This window comes from Lactuca serriola, chromosome 4 (assembly GCF_051521515.1).
Source record: "Lactuca serriola cultivar US96UC23 chromosome 4, Lser_US96UC23_V15, whole genome shotgun sequence".
Taxonomy (NCBI): Eukaryota; Viridiplantae; Streptophyta; class Magnoliopsida; order Asterales; family Asteraceae; genus Lactuca; species Lactuca serriola.
Genome location: NC_136411.1, coordinates 93379880 through 93394358, shown reverse-complemented (window position 1 = coordinate 93394358; position 14479 = coordinate 93379880). Strand labels below are relative to the sequence as shown.

Here is a 14479-nt window from a genome sequence, read left to right as displayed (position 1 = left end):
AATAACAATGTATTCATTTGTAAATAACAGTGTAATCATGTGTGAATGAGAGTATTTTTTTATGATTAGATGTATTCTTTTATTAATTTGTGAATACGAGAGTATTCATTTGTTAATAACAATGTATTCATTTGTAAATAGCAGTGTAATCATGTGTGAATAAGTGTATTTATTTATTATTAAGGTATTCTTTTATGAAGAAATGATAATTTTTACACCCCTTTTATTTTCGGTTGATTAAAAGAAAGGTGGATTACTTGTAAATTGATATGCATTCATTTGTGATTGTAGTAATATTAATTTTTTGAAAAAAAAAAATCGTTTATGAATACAAATATATTAATTTGGGGTTGGATTTCTAATAATTTTTTCGAAAAAAAAAACGTGAAATAGGAGAAAAAAATTATTTTTTAAGAAAAAAAATTAAATTTTTATAGTTAAAATTTTTTTTTTTGATAAAAAAGTTTTTTATATTTCATTAATAAGAAAAATAAAAAATCAAATATTTCCTTCTTTTTTGGTAACTGGTCCTAAATTTAAGGGAATTTGATTGATTTTATTTTATTTTAATTTAATTAAAATATACAATTACTAATATGACCTTATATATTGATTGGTCAAAAACTGTTCTCACGTTCTCAACCTTTTAGGTGTTCTCATTTCATCATTTCCATATATATATATATATATATATATATATATATATATATATATTAGTGTAGTGTATTACACATTTCACAAAGTAAAACCATATTTAAATTTCAAAAGCATAATCATTAATCACAGATTGCAAGATTTTTAGAAAACATGTATAATAAATAAAATCATTGTATTAAAATGAAAATAAGGATAGTGATTCTTATATATAATTAGTTAATATTGAAAATAGATAAAATTAACCAACATTTCTCAGAAAAAATAATATGTATCAATTCAGGGATAATTTGAGTATTCAACAACAACCAATATTTTAGTATAATTGCAAACAAAATATTGAATTTACATAATTATGATAATATTGATTACTAAAAAATGTGATTAATAACCCTTCATAGTTATTTATTTTCTTTATTTACTGGGATGTATTATTTTTATTAAATTAAATATTGTATAACTTGATACTATTATAGATTTTTTAATAACTTTATTAAATATAATATACTGAATGAGCGTTCCTTAATTAAACATAAATGCATAATTTATCAAGAATATGTTTATCAAGCAGTTAATGAAAATCAATTCCCTACTTTCCATAATACAACATCCACATACTTTAAGGATCAATATTCAAAATATTATAAGAACTCATATCCCAGAGAATTTGTAACCAAACATTTGAAGGATATCAGTGGATTCATGCACACAACAACACACACATATATACTTACTTATATATTCAATCACCTACATACACACATACACTAAACGACATGAATGCTAACACATACAAAAATTATTCCTTTAAAAATAAATTCCTAAATGGTGCATGTTTAAAAAATGGTAATTGTTTAAAAATATGTAGAACGTGTCCCTTTTAAATGAAATACAGAAAAGGTCCATGTTCAAAATGCTATAAATGACATTTTATAGAAATTAGGATGCTATAAAAAAATATTTTAATTTTACAGTCTAGTTCAAAATGGATTGCTATTTATTACAAACAAACAAAATATGTTGCTATTTATGGGATTTTATCATGAAATACACACAAATAGTCATATACTTACTCACACATACAGTCACATACAATAAACGACCATCATCATAGACCAAGAGGATGAACCCAAAGTCTCCCAGTAGGCTGCAAGTTTTCACATCTATTAGTTAGCATCAACAAAAGAAAAATAACAAAAAAATACGAAATTAAAACGTGAAATGTTAAAAAAATCAATTTAGGGCCAAAAACAATTTACATTAATAGAAAAAATGGTGGGTCTGATAGATATCTAAACAAAACATATGATAGGGACATAAACAGAAAAACCCAACCACATTAAGCCAAAAAAATACAAAAATATAATAAAAAATGGATATATTGAGAAACTATTTATGCATATGTAGGTAAAAAAACTAACCTTTGTCATGACTTTGATTTATAAGGATAGCAAAATTGACATCACTTGTGGTTTTTAGACGTTGATATATGTCTAAAAGATCTCCAACATGACTGTTCTTCACGTCTTAAAATGCTAGTAGGGCAACTGTTCTCTCCAACTTCTCTAGAAAGGTTTGATGTATTGTGGAAGTTTATCAGATGAAGGGTATTTTGGGCATATTAAATATTAGTATAAGAAGATCAGAAGTTACATTTTCCTCTCCCCTTGGAGAGAGCTCCTCCCGTGTAAATTCCAGCACTTCTTCACCCTTTCAATGTATAATCAAGTCTATCAACCTTTGTTGTTGCAGATGGAAAAATTGTTGTGGATTTGTATCTAGAATTCGACTAACATATTTGCCACATTAATAGTTTTGTGAAATCAAGCAAAAGCATATTAAAAAAAATCACACATTTCACCAAACACTTAGTGTGCATATAATTAGCTCTCGTGTACCGGTGTTGGTGATAAGAATCTGATGAACCAGATCTTCTGAATCCATTTGCTCATTCTTATACACAATTCCCTTACCGGTTACCGTGGTTGGACATTGGCGATTGGCGATTGGTATTTCACCCTCAATTGAAAAATCGAACACAGATAGAACCATAAACATTCAATTAAAAGGGATGAAAAGGAAAAAAGATACATGAAAATTTCCAATTAATCGAACCAAAACATGAAATTAACCTATCATCAATGATTAGGGTTAATGAATAAACTCACCACTTTTGGATAAAATACCTCTGATATGGGTTTATTTAGTCATAGAAATCATTCATTATTTTATTAATTATTGTTGATTTTATATCATTTTATGGACAAAAGGTACTTAATTAGCTTAATATTCAATTTCAGCAATAAAAGACATGCTTGGATGAAAAAGGAAGAGGATTGAGTGATTGGAAGCTTGGAGATCAAGGATTAAAGGAAGAAGCTAAATAAAAGAAGAAACTCGACGAGTTTTTAGCATAAACTCGACGAGTTTATTAGAATATTCTAGATTTAAGGATGCCTTGCCGTACACGCTAAACGCGCGAATTATTAAAGAAACTCATCGAGTTATTCTCAAAAACTCAACGAGTTGGGTCGATTTTTGGAAACTATAAATAGATAACTTATAGGCCCGAAAACCTAACTTTTGCTGGAGGCTAGCTGTGACTTTTGAAGATCAGAAGGGTTCTTGGAGCTACTATTTTTGAGATTGCAACCTAAGAAACAATTTAGAAGAGAATCAAAGGCAATTAATCATTCTTCTTTTCTTAATCTTTGTTTTGAACCATGTTTGAATCATTAGATTTTGATTTTAGGTTATTACTTGCTGTAGATATGAGCTAAAAGCTTTTTTACTTCTGTTTGGATGAGATAATCTTATGAACATGGTTTGATTGAGTGGTTGAATTGATATTAATTTGGTTATTCATCTTGTTAAGCTTATTAAAGATCCTTATGTATTGTTGATAAATGTTTTTAGTTAACAAATAAGTGATTGAGTTGCATGAATATCTTCTTGATTACTTGATTCATATAGTTTTATGAATATAAGATTGTATGCCTAGGAATAGTGAATATGAAACTAGGGTTAACTATAAAATATGTAAATCAATGTGTAAGCATGTGCGTTGAACATCTATACATGAGTTGATTGAATTGAACAAATTTGATTAACTACTATTATAAGTCTTGCTTGATACGAACCGAACACTAGGAAACTTGTTAATTTAATCACTTGATCACTGTTTGAATTAACTTGTCTACTAAAGGATTGGTAATAATGAACATGAACCCAATCATATTAGGAATCGGTAACTATTGATGTATTAATTCATTGCACTTGCCACGAAATCAACCATAGGAATAAGTGAATCGAATCTAAACAGAAGTCTCTTTTATCATTGAATCTAGTTGTCTTTTCTTGTTCTTCTTAGCTGTTAATTGTCTTTGTTTGAAAGTTAATTGATTGATTAAGTTTCTAGTCTTGCAAAACTAGAGAAACCCCCCCTCTCTTTTATTAATTGTTTTTAATTAGGTAATACTAGTATTTAATTTGATTGTTACCATTCCCTGTGTTCGATACCCTACTTGCTTAAACTAAACTACTATCGATAGGTACACTGTCTGTGTGTGTTTGTTTACATTTGAGTTTGTTAGGATTAAAACTAGTTTGTTTCACACACATCAAGTGTTTGGCGCCGTTGCCGGGGAACGGTTCTCATAATTATATTGTTTGCTGGTAGTATCGATCCTTTGTGTTAGATCTTTCTTGCATAAAGTTACCTGTTTTCAGTTCTTATTGATTCTCTATAGTTTTGCATTAAAACTCGTCGAGTTTATTCTTAAAACTCGTCGAGTTTATTCTTCTGTTAACAGTTTCGTAAATTCTTCGTTTTTGTTCGTTTTACGCTTGTTTTTCTGTTTTATTTCAGGTTTTTATGACCCGAGGCTCCAGCTCTACACCAATACCACCCGTAGACAATCCGGAGTTGATTATTCGCAAACAAAGAGGAAAAGGGATCGAGTCCGACACATCCACGTTTGGTGAAGAAAGCAATTCCGATCAAGGAGATAATATGGCCGACATCGCTGACATACCGATGGGAGATTACAAGAAGCACATAAGAGATGGTACCGGGCCGGGACTCGTGCAACCTGGAATTCCAGCTACCGCCAATTTTGAGTTGAAGGGTCACATCCTCGCACAACTAAAAGACATTCCATTCCATGGAAAGGAGCACGAAGATGCCTACAAGCATATTAAAGAAGTTATGGACATTGCTGACTATTTCCATATGCCAAATGTGCCTCGCGATACTGTCTTACTACGGATGTTATCGGTTACATTCAAAGGGGACGCGAAGGAATGGTTGAAATCTTTACCCCCGGATCCATTACAACATGGCAAAAGATGCGCGAGGAGTTCATTGACCAGTTTTGTCCACTTTCTAAGATTGCAAAATTGAAAAAAGCAATTGCTAACTTTGAGCAATTGTCGAGAGAATCACTCTATGAGGCATGGGAAAGATATAAGGGGTTAATAAGAAATTGCCCTCAAAACGACCTAAACATGCAACAAGAGGTTTCTATCTTTTATGATGGCGTGAACGTCACAACCAGGCAATTACTAGACTCCCAAGGACCCCTCACGAAGAAAGCACCAGCTGTCATTAAAACATTGGTGGAAGAATTCTCCAAACATTCAATAGAATACCATAATCCAAGGAACGATACAGCTAGAGGCATGGTTAACTCAGTTTCCGATGACATGGCAGCAATGATGGCCAAACTAGAAAGTATGGATCGTAGGATGACAAAGATGGATCAATCCATCCATGCCATAAGGGTGGGTTGTGACAATTGTAGCGGTCCCCATCTTACTAAGGATTGCGATCTTGATGAGAACGGCAACCGGAAGGCACAAGTTTGTTATTCGAGTGGCGATAGGTTTGATGATGATTGGTGAAAGCCCAAGAAGGAATGGCTCCCCTACGACGAGTACAAGAAGGCAAAGGAGGAGAAGTATAGGCAAAAAGCACGCGGGGTTTATCAAAAAGAAGAACTGGCACAAGAGAAGAAGACAGATCTTGAAGCTATGTTAACTCGATTCGTTACTGCTTCCAAGAAAAGGCACGACGAATCCGATGCAGCCATTAGAAATCAAAAAAAGATGATGAAGGAGCACCAAACCATGATGATGGATCAACAAGCTCTACTCCGGAATCAGCAAGCTTCAATCTTGAATATTGAAAAACAGCTTGGGCAACTTGCCAAGCAATTCAACGAAAGAACACCAGGCGGGCTTCCTAGTGACACGGAAAAAAAATCCAAAGGGCGCGCATATTAACATAGTGACAACAAGGAGTGGGAAGATAGTCACACCCCTCACTCCAATCCCAAGTACAGATCCAAAAGAGGCAAAAGAAAAAGATCCAAAAAATCTGAATTCGCCAACAGTAGAAAAAACTCATCGAGTTCCTGACAGAAACTCGACGAGTTCCGCACCTGATGAGCAAAATAATTCAAAAGTTGAGCCATTTAAGCCACCATTACCATTCCCGGGCCGAGCTTGACAAGAGAAGCAGAATGAAGACTACCAGAAGTTCCTGGAGCACATAAAGGCCTTACAAATCAACATTCCGTTCATCGAAGCAGTCGCGCAAATGCCAAAGTATGCAAAGTTCGTAAAAGAACTTCTCACAAATAGAAAGAAAATGGAGGAAGCATCCAAGGTAGTCTTAAATGAAAACTGTTCAGCCTCAATGTTAAACAAATTACCAAAGAAAAAAGGTGATCCAGGTAGCCTAACTATTCCTTGCCAATTCGGGAATTTAGCCACTAGCTATGCATTGGCCGATTCGGGGGCAAGTGTGAACCTCATGCCATACTCTTTCTTTAAAAAGCTAAACCTTCTGGAACCGAGACCAATCCGAATGGCGATCCACTTAGCAAACAAGATGGTGACATTCCCGAGAGGTATATGTGAAGATTTATTAGTAAAAGTCGATAAGTTTGTCTTTCCGGCAGATTTCATTGTGCTAGATATGGAGGAGGACCATCAAGTGCCAATAATCCTTGGAAGACCATTTTTGAATACCACGGGTGCCATAGTAGACATACGAGACTCAAGGCTTACCCTTCGAGTGGGGGAAGACTCAGTTATTTTTGGAATGGATCAAGCCATGAAACATTCGAAGTGTAGTGATGATACTGCCTTTTCAGTAGATGTCTTGGAAGAATTATTAGAAGAATGGAAAGAAGACGAAACAAGCGAACACATTTCGACGTCAGAAGATGGTTTTGATGCTGAGAAAGATTTGAAAGAATTAGAAAGACTTCTTGAAGAATCAGAATACGAAGAACTAAGAAAGTCAACAGAACAAAAAAACTCGACGAGTTAATCACAATAACTCGACGAGTTTCTACGAAAAATCAGGATATGAGGAAACTTTTGTTCTAAACTCGTCGAGTTTAATTCTAGAACTCGACGTATTTGGTGTTCAGAGCACACAATTGGAGCTGAAAACGTTACCAGAACACTTAGAATACGCATTTCTCGAAGAAGGTGAGCAGAAGCCTGTGATCATTGCATCGGACCTCACCCCAATTGAAAAAGATCAATTAGTTAAGGTTTTGAAGAAAAGAAAGAACGCCATTGCATGGAAAATCACTGACATAAAGGGGATAAGCACTTCTTATTGTTCTCATAAAATAATTCTTGAAGAAGGAGCAACGCCAGTGGTGCAACATCAAAGGCGTTTGAACCCAAATATGCAAGAGGTAGTTAAGAAGGAGGTAGTAAAGCTATTGGATGCGGGGATCATTTATTCAATTTCCGATAGTCCATGGGTAAGTCCCGTTCAAGTAGTGTCGAAAAAAGGAGGAATGACAGTCGTGGCGAACGAAAAGAACGAGCTTATTCCTACGCGAACGGTAACCGGTTGGCGAGTATGCATCAATTATCGAAAGCTAAACGATGCTACTTGCAAAGACCATTTCCCTTTACCCTTTATTGATCAAATGCTTGAAAGATTATCCGGTCATTGCTATTATTGTTTTTTAGATGGGTTTTCAAGTTATTTCCAAATACCAATCGATCCGAATGATCAAGAGAAAACCACCTTCACCTGCCCTAGTGGAACATTTGCATACCGACAAATGCCTTTTGGGTTGTGCAATGCGCCTGCCACTTTTCAACGATGCATGACGACAATATTTCACGATATGGTGGACAAGTATATGGAAGTATTCATGGATGATTTTCCGTGTTTGGTTCTTTTTTTGATAATTGTCTTACTAATCTTGACCTAATGCTTGCTAGGTGTGAAAAGACCAATTTAGTTTTGAATTGGGAAAAATGCCATTTCATGGTTAAAGAAGGCATTGTGTTAGGTCATAAAGTGTCCAAGGCGGGGATTGAGGTGGATCGAGCGAAAATTGACACCATTGCTAAATTACCACCACCAACCAATGTGAAGGGCGTTAGAAGTTTTTTGGGTCACACGGGTTTTTACCGTCGTTTTATAAAAGACTTTTCTAAAATAACTCGACCTTTAAGTCAGCTGCTTTTAAAAGATGCACCTTTTAATTTTTCAACAAAATGTTTAAATGCTTTTGAAATATTGAAAACAAAATTAACTAACGCCCCGATCATTATCGCCCCGAATTGGAATTTACTGTTTGAAATTTTGTGTGATGCAAGTGATTTTGCCTTAGGTGCTGTGCTTGGTCAAAGAGTCGATAAACATTTTCAACCAATTTATTATGCTAGCAAGACCTTGAATCCGACTCAAGAAAATTACACCACAACTAAAAAGGAATTATTGGCCGTGGTCTATGCTTTTGATACATTCTGTCCTTATCTTATATTGTCCAAAACCACTATTTTTACTGACCATTCTGTAATTAAATTTTTATTTGCAAAGCAGGACGCAAAACCAAGGTTGATCTGGTGGGTGTTATTACTTCAAGAATTTGACATTGAGATCAAGGACAAGAAAGGAATGGAAAATGTAGCGGCTGACCATCTCTCAAGATTAGAGAATCCAGAAAGGGATGCATCCGACCACAAGGGTATTGGGGATAGTTTTCCAGAAGAGTATTTGATGGTGATAATGGGAGAAGAACCATGGTATGCAGATATTGCGAACTTTTTAGATGGGGACTTTCTTCCAAAAGGGCTAACTCATCAGCAGAAAAAGAAACTCATGTCAGAAATTAAATATTATTTCTGGGATGAGCCATATCTTTTTAGGAGCTGTGCAGATGGAATCATCAGAAGATGTGTGTTTGGAAAGGAGATCCGCGACATTCTAGAGCATTGCCACAATGGGCCTGTAGGAGGACACCTTGGAGTTCAATACACTGCTAAAAAGGTGTTTGATGCAGGATTCTATTGGCCCACAATCTTTAAGGATGCTGCTACCTATGTGAGAGAGTGTGATGCGTGCCAGCGATCGAGAAATATTTCTGCGAAGAATGAAATGCCTCAAAGAAGCATCCAAGTGTGTGAAGTTTTCGATGTGTGGGGTATAGATTTCATGGGGCCATTTCCATCATCAAAAGGGCACAAATACATACTTGTGGCAGTGGAATATGTATCAAAGTGGGCTGAAGCACGAGCGCTACCAACAAATGTCGCAAGGGTGGTGGTGAAATTTCTAAAGAATTTATTCTCTAGGTTTGGAGTACCAAAGGCGTTGATAAGCGATAGAGGGACCCATTTTGCCAATGAACAACTAGCAAAGGTTTTGCAAAAATATGGTGTACGCCATAGATTTTCAACACCTTATCATCCGCAAACGAATGGCCAAACTGAAATAACGAATAGAGCCCTCAAAAGAATTTTGGAAAGGTCGGTAGGCAACCATAGGAAAGATTGGGCAGATAAGTTAGATGATGCATTGTGGGCATTTAGAACTGCATTCAAGGCACCTATTGGAACAACACCTTATAGATTGGTTTATGGAAAAAGTTGTCATCTACCAGTGGAATTGGAGCACAAAGCCTATTGGGCTTTGAAAACATGCAATTTTTTCCCCAATGAGTTGCGTACCAATCGACTCTTGCAAATGAATGCCTTGGAGGAATTAAGGAACGAGTCTTACACTAACTCGTTGATTTATAAGGATAAGACAAAGAAATGGCATGATGCGAGATTGAAAGGAAATAAGGAGTTTGAAGAAGGGCAAAAAGTACTTTTATATAACTTAAGACTCAAACTTTTTCCAGGAAAATTACGCACTCGTTGGACCGGACCCTTCACAATTAAACATGTTTTTCCATATGGGGTAGTTGAATTGTGGAATAAAGATGGAACAAGTTTTAAGGTAAATGGGCATAGGATCAAAAGATATGAGGAGGGCAGGCCAAAGGAAGTGGAAATTGAAGAAGGGCTTGATTTAGAGGCAACCGCTACAACGTAGGGCGGAAAGGAGTCCAACTAAAGACTCCTCAAAAACGAAGCGCTTGCGGGAGGCAACCCGGCAATTGAGTTTGTTTTCTTTTTCTTGTAGTATTTTATTTATTTTCTTTTTATGTTTTTCGTTGTGTTTTCAGTCTTCATCTTCAGATTTTGCTTAAATGATTGCTGGGAGGGTTATCAAAGCTGAGTGTGGGGTGTTTTGAGATTTTCATTAGAAATAATTTTTTTCATACAGAAAGAAAAACTCGTCGAGTTTATTCCAAAAAACTCGACGAGTCCATTTTAAAAAAAAAATCGCGATTTTCAGTTTTTCCGGTAAAAAAAAACGAAAAAAAAAAATATTTCTTTATTGTTGGGTATAAGTTTTAACCCTAAAATTAAAACCATTCTCTCATCTCTTCCCCACGTCGGCAGCAAGAACCTCCCAAGCAACTTGTTCACTCTTTGGTGTTTTGTTCTAAATCTCTTCTCAAGGTAAGATCTCTTCTCCTTTTACTTATTAAAGCTCCGATTTTTGGTTTATGTAGGCACAAGATGGTTTAAAGTTCTTCAATTTTTGAGTTTTCATACGAACATTAGGGTTTCGAATTAGGCTAAATTAGGATGGTTTTGCTAGTTCTTTCCATGGATTAATGCTTAAATATCTACCCCAAGCAAACCCCTGAAGTAATTTTTGAGTTTAGAAGAGTTAGAGATCGAAATTTTTTTCGGACCTTCTGCGAAACTCGACGAGTTCTGCAAGAACTCGACGAGTTCATGACGCTGGGATTCCGATTTATTTTGTTTTTAACATTGTTTATGTTTGTTTGCTTTTCTGTGATTTATGGTTTTGCAGAATCATGTCCAGAAATAGGGGCCAAAGTTCTAAAGGAAGTCAAAGGGGTTGTCCATGGCTTGATTTTCCACAAATTGGTTCAAAATCCACATTGTTATCATGGAAAAGGAAACTGGAGAAACTGAAAAAGAAGGAGTTCTACTTGCCAAATGAAATAGATTGGTCTTGTCTAGAGCAATGGGGGTTGGTTGAACGAATGAATCCTCATCTCACCAAGGTATTCATCCAAGATGGGGTAAGGATTACATGTGATTCTTGGAGGAGACTTTTCCGATTGCAAGAACCGGTATACTAGGAATTATGTTGGGAATTTTATTCTACTATCAAGTTCCGTGGGAGTGAAGACTATTTTGATACAAATGCACTTACTTTCATGCTTGGGGGTGAGTTCCGGGAATGTAGTGTGGTAGACCTAGCATGGCGAATGGATTTGTATGAGCAAGATGTGGCAATGACAGAAGCCTTTGGAATTTTTGTGGAAGCATGTCACAAGGATTTACCAAATATTGAGGATGCATCAAGGTGGTGGAGCACAATTGCCAATGGAGTTTATATTCCATCCGCGGCCCAAGAAGCAAGCATCCGATCACCTGTCCATCGTCTTCTTCATCGCCTCATCGCAAGCTCCATCAATATGAGAAGGGATGATGATAAAGTGCCAAGCCGAGATGTTTTCTTTTTATGGTGTATTCTTACACCTAACCAGTTTTGTAACATTCCGTATTGTTTAGCAAAGTATTTAACGGAAAGTGGAGTGAAGGAGAGATCAACTTCAAAGATATGTGGTGGGATGTTCATAACTAAATTGGCAAGATCTTATGGAATTCTTAAAGGAAGAATTGGAAATCAATTAACAATGGTGTCACAACCCGCATTTAGTCCTCTTCTTTATAGAAAGGCTAAAATTATTGTAGATTATGGCGGGGGCCATGTTAATATTCTATCAGTGGATGATGCGGAATTACCGGAACAACCGGGGAGGCGGGTTTGTCTACGACCAACACATATGCAAGAAGATCCCCCCGTTATTCCAATAAATGATGAGCTTCCCATGGATCCTTATAATGTTGAGCAAAGGGCGTTTCAAGATGATTTAGCAAGCAGCTTGAATTATGGACATAGGAATTTGGCTTATATGATGTCTCATTTGAACATTCCAAGGATGGAAAATGAACCGGAATATCCATATGTGAGGAGTTGGAGTGAGAGATGGAGTATGTGTCAAAGTGGAGCCGGAGGAAGCGGGTTAGGAGAAGAAGAAAGTGAAGATGAAGATTAATTATCCTTTACTTATCTTTTATTTTGTTGGCTTGTTTAAACTATTTTTCTTTGGTTTTTGTTTGTTTGGTATGTTTATTTTGATGTTTAAACTTCTAGTAAATTAGGATTTTATTTGGTGTGTTTTCCTTTTATTACCTTTTGTTTGTTTCTTTTGTTGTTTCTCAGAATATATGTTGAGGGAGAGAATGAAAGAATATAGCGTGAGGGGTATGAAGTGAGATCGAGTCTAAAACGAGAAGAGTGAGAGGATTACGTCTATTTGCAAGAGTGGTGAACAAAAGAACTAAAAAGATATGTTTTACTACAAAAGAATGAAGGGAAATATTGCCATAATCATTCCCTTCAAAGCCAGAATCGAAAAATGAAGTTGGGGAATATGTTGTTTCACAGAGAGTAAAACTCGTCGAGTTCTTTAAATAAACTCGACGAGTTCCTTCGAAGAATCCCGAATCTGCAGTTTTCGCAACTAAACTTAACAAGTTCACTTTATTCTCGGCGAGTGGCTCTTTTTCTTACCTTTGAGTTGGTGATTTGACTACAAATTAAGGAGGCAATTGGTTGTACTATCAATGATTATTTTCCGAGCAATTTCCAACACCTTTTTCCTCTATATTTTGGAGCATAACCACACGAGATTTGACACCCAAGGCGTGGATGAGCTGTTCCCATGTCCAAAGTCAGCTGAAGAAGTAGCTCAAAAGAAGAATATCAACCTCGCAACTTCTATCCCAGGGAAGTCTGTTCCAATTCTCTCTTTACTTTTATGTTCTATATCATGTATAACATGCAATGGGGACATTGCATAAATTAAGTGTGGGGTAGGGGGTTGATTACATTAGTTATATTAGAATCCTAGGTTTAATTTTTAAAAATATTTGCAAAAAAAATTGCAAGGGCCTAATTTAGAAAATTTTGGTAAAGCAATTAGGATTCCATGCTAGTATTGTGTTTGATGATTCTATGAAGACCCAAATGTTTAGTTAAGCCAACATACGTTATAGTGCATTTGTGGCCCCCTTTATTCTAGTGAAATCATGGGACAAAAACACAACCTCGCTTAGTTTGAGGATCGCAATATGTTTAGCATCGTGTACCAAAAATGTATCCAGGAAAGCTTAAGTAGTCATTATACACTAGACTAATGCCTTTAACCAATAAAGGATGAAGTTAAATTCCCTTGCTTAAGCATATGTTTTTCTAGGTTTTTAGTTTTGAGTTGAAAAAGTGCGTTGAAAAAAAAAGAGTGATGAAATGTTTGAATAAAGAATCTACAAAGCTATGAAGACAAAGAATACATTGAAGAAAAGCTACAAAGTATAAAAGATTCAATCAAAAGTAGTATTTATTTTTATTGTAATTTTCTTTTCTAGGTTATTTTATCATATGTATGCTTGGGGATTTAACCAAAAATGACTTGAGGTTAAGAAAGTTTTCTGGGGATGGATTCGGAGGGATGCATAAAATGAGCGTTGTTCAAAAGAAGTGGGAGAGTGTTTATGAGGATTGTGAGTATTTAGAATTGAGGGGGGTCCTTAGGAAAATTTTAGACACAAATGCATGCTTTGCGGTCTTGGCATAATGGCTGGGTTCGATTGAGATTGTCTTATGTGGTATTAGTGTGCTAAAATTCGGTTTTGCTTGGGGGCAAGCAAAAGTCAAGTGTGGGGTATTTTGATATGGGCTTATTTAGTCATAGAAATCATTCATTATTTTATTAATTATTGTTGATTTTATATCATTTTATGGACAAAAGGTACTTAATTAGCTTAATATTTCAATTTCAGCAATAAAAGACATGCTTGGATGAAAAAGGAAGAGGATTAAGCGATTGGAAGCTTGGAGATCAAGGATTAAAGGAAGAAGCTAAATAAAAGAAGAAACTCGACGAGTTTTTAGCATAAACTCGACGAGTTTATTAGAATATTCTAGATTTAAGGATGCCTTGCCGTACACGCTAAACGCGTGAATTATTAAAGAAACTCGTCGAGTTATTCTCAAAAACTCGACGAGTTAGGTCGATTTTTGGAAACTATAAATAGATAACTTATAGGCCCGAAAACCTAACTTTTGCTGGAGGCTAGCTGCGACTTTTGAAGATCAGAAGGGTTCTTGGAGCTACTATTTTCGAGATTGCAACCTAAGAAACAATTTAGAAGAGAATCAAAGGCAATTAATCATTCTTCTTTTCTTAATCTTTGTTTTGAACCATGTTTGAATCATTAGATTTTGATTTTAGGTTATTACTTGCTGTAGATATGAGCTAAAAGCTTTTTTACTTCTGTTTGGATGAGATAATCTTATGAACATGGTTTGATTGAGTGGTTGAATTGATATTAATTTGGTTATTCA

At 35.4% G+C, this 14479-nt stretch overlaps 1 non-coding gene across 1 annotated transcript; it reads right to left on the bottom strand.

The window, feature by feature from the left end:
* Window positions 1–5049: 5049 nt before the first annotated feature.
* Window positions 5050–5156, bottom strand: LOC145103589 (small nucleolar RNA R71). The gene has a single exon (XR_013706672.1). It is a non-coding gene; the product is annotated as a small nucleolar RNA R71 (small nucleolar RNA).
* Window positions 5157–14479: the final 9323 nt, after the last annotated feature.